General features: G+C 53.5%; 1 pseudogene; it reads right to left on the bottom strand.

Moving 5' to 3' along the window:
* Positions 1-296: 296 nt before the first annotated feature.
* On the bottom strand, positions 297-3,058 carry LOC130595941 (acrosin-like; annotated as a pseudogene).
* Positions 3,059-7,015: the final 3,957 nt, after the last annotated feature.

Genomic DNA, 7,015 nt, shown 5'->3' with positions numbered 1-7,015 from the left:
TTGATCCTATTTTTGCAGACATTCACCCTCAGTGCTCTGCTGCTGTCAGGCTGCTGCACTGCGTAACCTTTCTGCCCCCCGCAGGTCTGTGTTAATCCAGTTTGGATGAGGAACAGCACACGAGCCTCCAGCTATATGATTCCCAGCTCCCGCTTCCCACTGTTCCCTGCCCTCCATCCCTCATCCCCATCCCTCCCCATGGACCAGAAAAAGAGGTGAGCATGCAAAGCATCCTCTCTATGGGAAAATAAGGCAACTTTACTGAAGGTCAAGCCACCTGCAAGCAATGGCACTCCTCAAGTCTTCTCCCCCCTTAGAGCCTGCAGCAAGTCCTGCATCCGAGTGATGAATTCCAACAGCACCCGAACAGGGAAGTAGCAGAAGCCACTGATGCTCGAGGCCGTGGGCGCAGGCATTGTCTCCTGGACGGGGGTATGGGAGACGTGCTGGTGGCTCCATGTCGGGGGCATCGCGAAGGCGGCCGCGGAGCGGAATGTCCTCAGCTGGTAGAGGATCCACTCATGGAAGTGCTGCGTCGAGGTGTAGACCCCCGGTCTCTTGGCCCTGGCGCAGCCGCGGCCCCAGCTCGTCAGCCCCACAACCCAGTAGAAGTTGGCTCGCTTGTCCCGGCACATGAGGGACCGCCGCTGTCACCCTATGGAGGAGAAGGAGCGGGGATGGGGATGGGTCGCCATGGCAATGCCGGAGGGGACCACCACTGTCAGCCTATGGGGATGGAAGGGTTCTCCTTCATCATTTGGGTGTGGAGAGGGATCTTCAGCATGAATTGGAGCCATAGGATGAGGGCTGATGGCATCCAACTGGAACAGGGGAGTTTGGGTTGGAGATAAAGAGAAGTTGTTCCATATGAGGGTGGTGGGACACTGGCATGGATAGGATGGAGAAGGATGGATGGGGCTTGGGGCAATCTGGTCTAATGGAAGGCGTCCCTGCCCCTTGCTTAGAACTGGATGCTTTAAGCTCCTTCCCAACCTAAGCCATTCCATGAATCCATGCTCATGACATGGTTTAGTGGTTGAATCTCAATGCTCTTAAAGCTCCAAGCTCTATGGTCCCTGCGTAGGGATGATGGACCAGGAGCTGGATGCTCTTCTGAAGCTGGGATAAAGGGGGATGCAGAGCAAGGCCCTGCAGATGGGAGAGGAGAAGGGAGCCCCAGTGGCACATCCCTACCTGGCAGGTGTCGATGCCACCCTGCGGGTACCCAGCACAGAGGTTGTGGCTCTTGAGGGCCCCTCGGTACCATTGGCTGCTATTGCAGAGCTTGACATCGATGAGGCGGACCTTGGCCTCCTGCAGGGCTGATGGGGACGATGCCCCTGCTGTGGGGAAACAAAGGGGGTCAGGATTAGGGGGACAAAGGATGGATTTGGGGGTATTGAAGGATGAGAAGCTCAATGGAAGCCATCAACAGCGCCCTATGGCCTGGGCTGCATCCCCTTTGCTCTGCATCCTCAACGTAAGGAGGACATGGAGGGACCTTCAGCGATGGGGCAAGGGGTGATGGATTCCAACTGAAGCAGGGATGCTCAGGTTGGAGAGAAGGAAACGGTGGGACACTGGGATGGGCTGGATGGAGAAGGCTGGCATACTCCATCCCCAGTCGGAGCAACCTCCAATAGACCTGGATGAGCTTTACCCTCCCTTCCATCCCATTCCATGAATCCATGACCCAGCATTCCAATGCCAATGGAGCCATCGGGCACTCACTTCTGGCTTCCCTCGCGCCCCATCCGCTGACGAAGCACTCGGAGAGCTGGGATTGCCTGAGCGTCGCATCGGGCAGGCAAGCGAGCTGCACTTGGTACCCGCACTGCACCGGCTGGTCCAGCTCCAGCAAGGCGATGTCAAAGCCACCAGAGATGCCGGCGTAATATTCATGGACCACAACGTGCCGGATCCCACGCTTCTGGGTCTCGGAATTGGCCCAAGCCAGGTCCGTGACTCCGACCATCACGAACCAATCCATGGTGAAGCTGGGAGAGAGTGGAAGAGCAGGGATTAGAGCCGGAGGACAAAGGGTGATGGGTTCCGACTGGGAATTGTAGGGTGGAGATAGGGAAGGAATTTTCTGTGAGGGCGCTGGGGCACTGGGATGGGATGGATTGGAGAAGAGGTTTGGATGCTCCACCCCTGGCAGTGCTCAAGGCCAGCTTGGAGCAAGCTGCTGTATGGACGGCATCCCTGCCCATGGCAAGGGCTTGGAAGTGGATGACCCCAAGCTCCTTTCCAACCCAACCCATTCCATGGTCCATTCCATTCCATCCCTTTCCATTCCATCTCATTCCATGCCATTCCATTCCATTCTATGGAGAAGAGGGGTGGGAAGGAGCAACATTCCTGCTGCTTCCCAAAGGAAAGAACTGCCCCAGCGCGCCTCAGGCTCAAGGGCTGTCAAGTTGGAAGCAGGCTTCTCCTGAGAGCTCTTCCCAGTGCATCCAGGATGGGGAAGGGGACGGGATCGGAGCTGCTCCTTGGCTGTTCCCTATGGCTGGAATCCCTTCTCCCCCTTACTTTTGCCCAACGAAGCAGTGAGCAGCTGTGAGGACCCATTGCGGGGTGATGAGGGACCCCCCGCAGATGTGTGAAGAGCCGCTGGCTGTGGGGACCTGGATGCTGACCATCCATGGCCAGGCGCCCTGCTGCGCATCCACGCCTCCGACGATGCGCGACATCCCGTAGTAATCAGCCATGGGACGGGTACCGCAGGTCCCTCTGGAAGCAGAAGCCCAACGTTTGATGGTTAGGGATGAAGGGCGAGCATTGTCCCACCCTATAGGGTGCTGCAGGGAAAAGGGACCCTATGGGGTGCCCCATAGCTGCACTGTGCCACTGCATGGGGTGATGGCAAGGAAGTGGTGATCCCCAATCCCACCACCCCATTGGTGTGACCATGGTTGGGAGCAGCAGTATCTCCCTATGGAATACCAGGAGCCCCGGAGCCTGGTGCTACTCACCCACAGCTGTCCCAGGAGCCATGCACCAGCCAGGCCAATGCCAGCAGGATGAGGACACGGAGCAAAGCCTTTGCTGCCATTGCTGCTAAGGGTGACACCAAGGAGCTGCCACCGAGGAGCTGCAACCAAGGAGCTGCAACCGAGGAGCTGCTACCAAGGAGCTGCTACCAAGGAGCTGCTACCAAGGAGCTGCTACCAAAGAGCTGCAACCGAGGAGCTGCTACCAAGGAGCTGCTACCAAGGAGCTGCTACCAAAGAGCTGCAACCGAGGAGCTGCTACCAAGGAGCTGCCACCAAGGAGCTGCAACCAAGGAGCTGCTACCAGCGGGCTGCCACCAAGGAGCTGCCACCAAGGAGCTGCCACCAAGGAGCTGCAACCAAGGAGCTGCAACCAAGGAGCTGCAACCACCACTGTGCCCAAAGTGCAACTGCCCCAGGGATACGGGTGCTGGATGCAGGTCCCTTGGTGCTGGGGCTGATGTCATAGAGATGCAGGTTCCATGGGGCAGGTTCCATAGCGGGGGGGGAGGTGGGTCCAACGCGGGGTCCATCAGGGGTTCAGTGACTGGGGCATGGGGACATGGGGGTGGTTCTGATGGGCTTGGGGTCATCTGAATCCTTATGAGATGCTCTGGAGCTCTGTGGAATGCTCTGGAGCCCTGTAGGATGCTCTGCTTGTGGGATGCTGTGAATCCCTGTGGGATGCTCTGAACCCCTATTGGATACTCTGCTTGCGGGATGCTTTGAATCCCTATTGGATACTCTGCTTGCGGGATGCTCTGAATCCCTATGGGACACTGGAGCTCTGTGGGATGCTCTGGAGCCCTCTTGGATTCTCTGAATCCCTATGGGATGCTCTGCTTGTGGGATGCTCTGGAGCTCCCTTGTGCCACTAGCTCCTTCCTAAGATCCATACACCAGAGAACATCCACACTGCAGCACAGAGGTGTGGGATCATGGATTCATGGAATCACAGAGTCATGGAATGGGTTAGGTTGAAGGCATCTTAAAGCTCATCCAGCTCCAATCCCTGCCATGGGCAGGGACACCTTCTATAGAGCAGGACGCTCCAAGCTGCATCCAACCATGCCCGCTTTCAGGAACACCCCACAAACCCCATTCCTTCTGCCCCAATCCCTTTCCAATCCCTTCTTTTCCCCAAACACCCCCCCTCCCCCCATGCCCCCCAAATTCCATGGATTTGGCACCATTTGAACTCCCAACTCCCCTCCAAAGCTGGCTTTTAACAATAACCTGGGCCCCATTCCACCTCTTCTTGGCCCAAAGCAGAGGCTGGGAAGCTGCTTCTGGGGCAGCAACCATGTCCTTGGATCCACGCCTGCACAGAGGCTCCTGCTGCCGGATCCCACTTCCAGGCTCTGCGATTTAAGGACAACCCCTTCACCGCTCCTTTCCCCCCAAAACCCGGGATTTTGGGTGCTTTCCAGGGGAAAAAAGTGGCGGTTTTGGGATCAATGTGGGATAAATCCTCACCAGGGAACTTGCTCACCAGGGAAAGTCGCTCACCCTACAAACGCCGGCCTGCTCGGCAGCAGCTACAGCAGCCTGCCTGCTTCAGCAGCAACCATTAATACCTCCCAGAAGCCGCACTTTTGCATTAACCCTTTCATGTCTGAAATGTTAAATTGCTACCCGTTAAAAACTTTTACATGAACCCGACAACAACAAAATACACAGAACACCGTCTGCCCTCAACACACACACACACACGTATGGGATTCCACAAGCACGCTCAACACAACTACAATATTTGAAGTACAAAATCCAGACAATCGTTATTCCCACTACAGTCCCATGTACAGAACGTGGCACAAGGACCCTGTGGAGACTTAACAGCAAACCAGCTCCGAGAAACATCATTGCAGTGCGAGGTGGCAGGCTCAACCTTAGCCGGCATCCCTGCAGAGGCTCTGCCTCCCCCACAGCGCATGGGGCTTGGGCTTTCATACTGACCAAAATGCACACTCATTCTGACACAGGTGGCCAGCCTATGTTGGAAGAAGTGGCCAGCAATATCTATAAAGGTCTCCAAAGGTCAATAGAAACCTGGACGTACTTATATTTACCAACTTCTAGTACATGAGTATCACAGAGAAACTGTATTAAATGAGTTGTATATGGGCTCCCACGTCCACGGTCCATCACAGTATGCCCAATACCCCTGATAAGAGCATACGAGAGACCTTCCCACGCCCAGAAATGCACACAATAAATCTGTATCCCACCCTGGTCTTGCTTCCCTGGAGGTTTGGGGCGGGGGGTGGTTTCTTTTTCTTTTTTTTTTTTTTTTTTTACTTTAACATAAAAAAGGTTGCTCCCTTCACTTTAAGGAGGACTGAAAACATCCATAAAATGAAAGCCCTAGGCTCAAATTTCAATTCATTCAATCACTGACAAGGGGGGGGTGCTGGGGCGGTGATGACTCTTTCCAGGGTTTCACCCGTCGAGCTGGCACTCACCACAGACCGGAATCTGTAATTACACACATATAACCTCGACCAGTTAGTTTTACTTCCACAGGACCTTTCCAAATGCCGGTTTCCAAATCCTTGTACTGGACCAGGATACCTGGAGTTTTAGTCATATAACCTGAACTTAATGTCTGACCATGTATTATAGCAGGGGGGGTCATTAAAGTCTCCTGTCAATAGCACAAAATTCATAACATTTACAGCTTTCTGCATATGTTATGAATTTCTGTATAGGGGGAGGGAAAGAAGGGGGGGAGTGAGTGAATGAGTTACCTGACTGGGTTTAAACCACGACACCTTGCTACCAGTGTACGTCCTTCTTCCCCCGTTTTTTGTTTTTTCCAACAACTGTTTCAAAGTTTGATGTGTTCATTCAATAATAGCTTGTCCTGTAAGAGAATAGTGTCAATAGTAACATGGACATATTTCAATTTCCCAGAAGAGGGTACATGAGTCACATCCATTTGCCAAAGCTGAATAGACTGGAGGCCTCGAGGGTTGATTCCAGGGCCTATACCTACTGCTTGGCCTTGACAATCGGGACAAGATTGCACAATGCCTCGGGCATCTGTTAGGGACAGTCCAAACTGTCGAACTAACATTTTTGCTGATTGATGGAAGAATGCATGGGATGCTTGAGCTTTTGAAAGATATTTACAGAGGGTCCTGCCCATGCTGGGGCAACTAATTTATCCACTTTGTTATTGCCTTCACTAAGGCTTCCTGGAAGGCCTGAATGACTGCGAATATGCGTCATAAAATATGTACATTTACGAGTATTCACAAGGTGTAATAATGTTTTTAACAAGATTCACAACCTGTGATTAGCAACTTCTTGTAAAATTGCCCTTTCTATGCATTGAACAATGCCTACAACATATAAAGAATGGCAGACAACATTAAGAGGGGTGTCAGGCCGTCGTTGAAATACTGCAATAACAGCACATAGCTCTAGTGTTTGTAGTGAATTCTAACTTTTTGAGGCCTAATTTCAGTTCCGGAAATGATCCACCCCAGATATTTCTAAGGGGCTTCACGTTGCACCTTGTCTGGTGCAATTATCAGTCCTGCTTTCGCTAATTCTGATTGTAGCAGGTAGAGGAGATGGTCCTTGTTTAAATCTTTGCCTGCAATTAGGATATCATCCATATAGTGATAGATAACCAGGAGCCTCAACTCAGAGTGACAAGAGCCACCAAGGGAGCCTCAAGTCCTCGACAGGACCCGCCCAGGAGCCGGCAGCTCAGCTGACACCAGCAGCTGACTCACAGGGGGCAGAGCCAGGAGGAACCACAGCAGATTTAAACCAGGCATCACCAACCATTGCCGGTCAATTGCTGAGGTGAGTAGCTCGAGAGAGGACGCCTTCAACAGCTGAGCGGGGGGAAGATCAGCATCCAGGAGCCTCAACTCAGAGCGACAAGAGCCACCGAGGGAGCCTCAAGTCCTTGACAGGACCCCCCAGGAGCTGGCAGCTCAGCTGATGCGAGCATCTGACTCAAAGGGGGCGGAGCCAGGAGGAACGGCACCAGCCCTGACTGGTTA

The sequence above is a fragment of the Pezoporus wallicus genome, unplaced genomic scaffold (genome assembly GCF_028554395.1).
Source record: "Pezoporus wallicus isolate ANWC-B61680 ecotype Strahan unplaced genomic scaffold, APGP_CSIRO_Pwel_v1 contig_8384, whole genome shotgun sequence".
Classification (NCBI taxonomy): domain Eukaryota; kingdom Metazoa; phylum Chordata; class Aves; order Psittaciformes; family Psittacidae; genus Pezoporus; species Pezoporus wallicus.
This window is presented reverse-complemented; position numbering and strand designations above follow the sequence as displayed.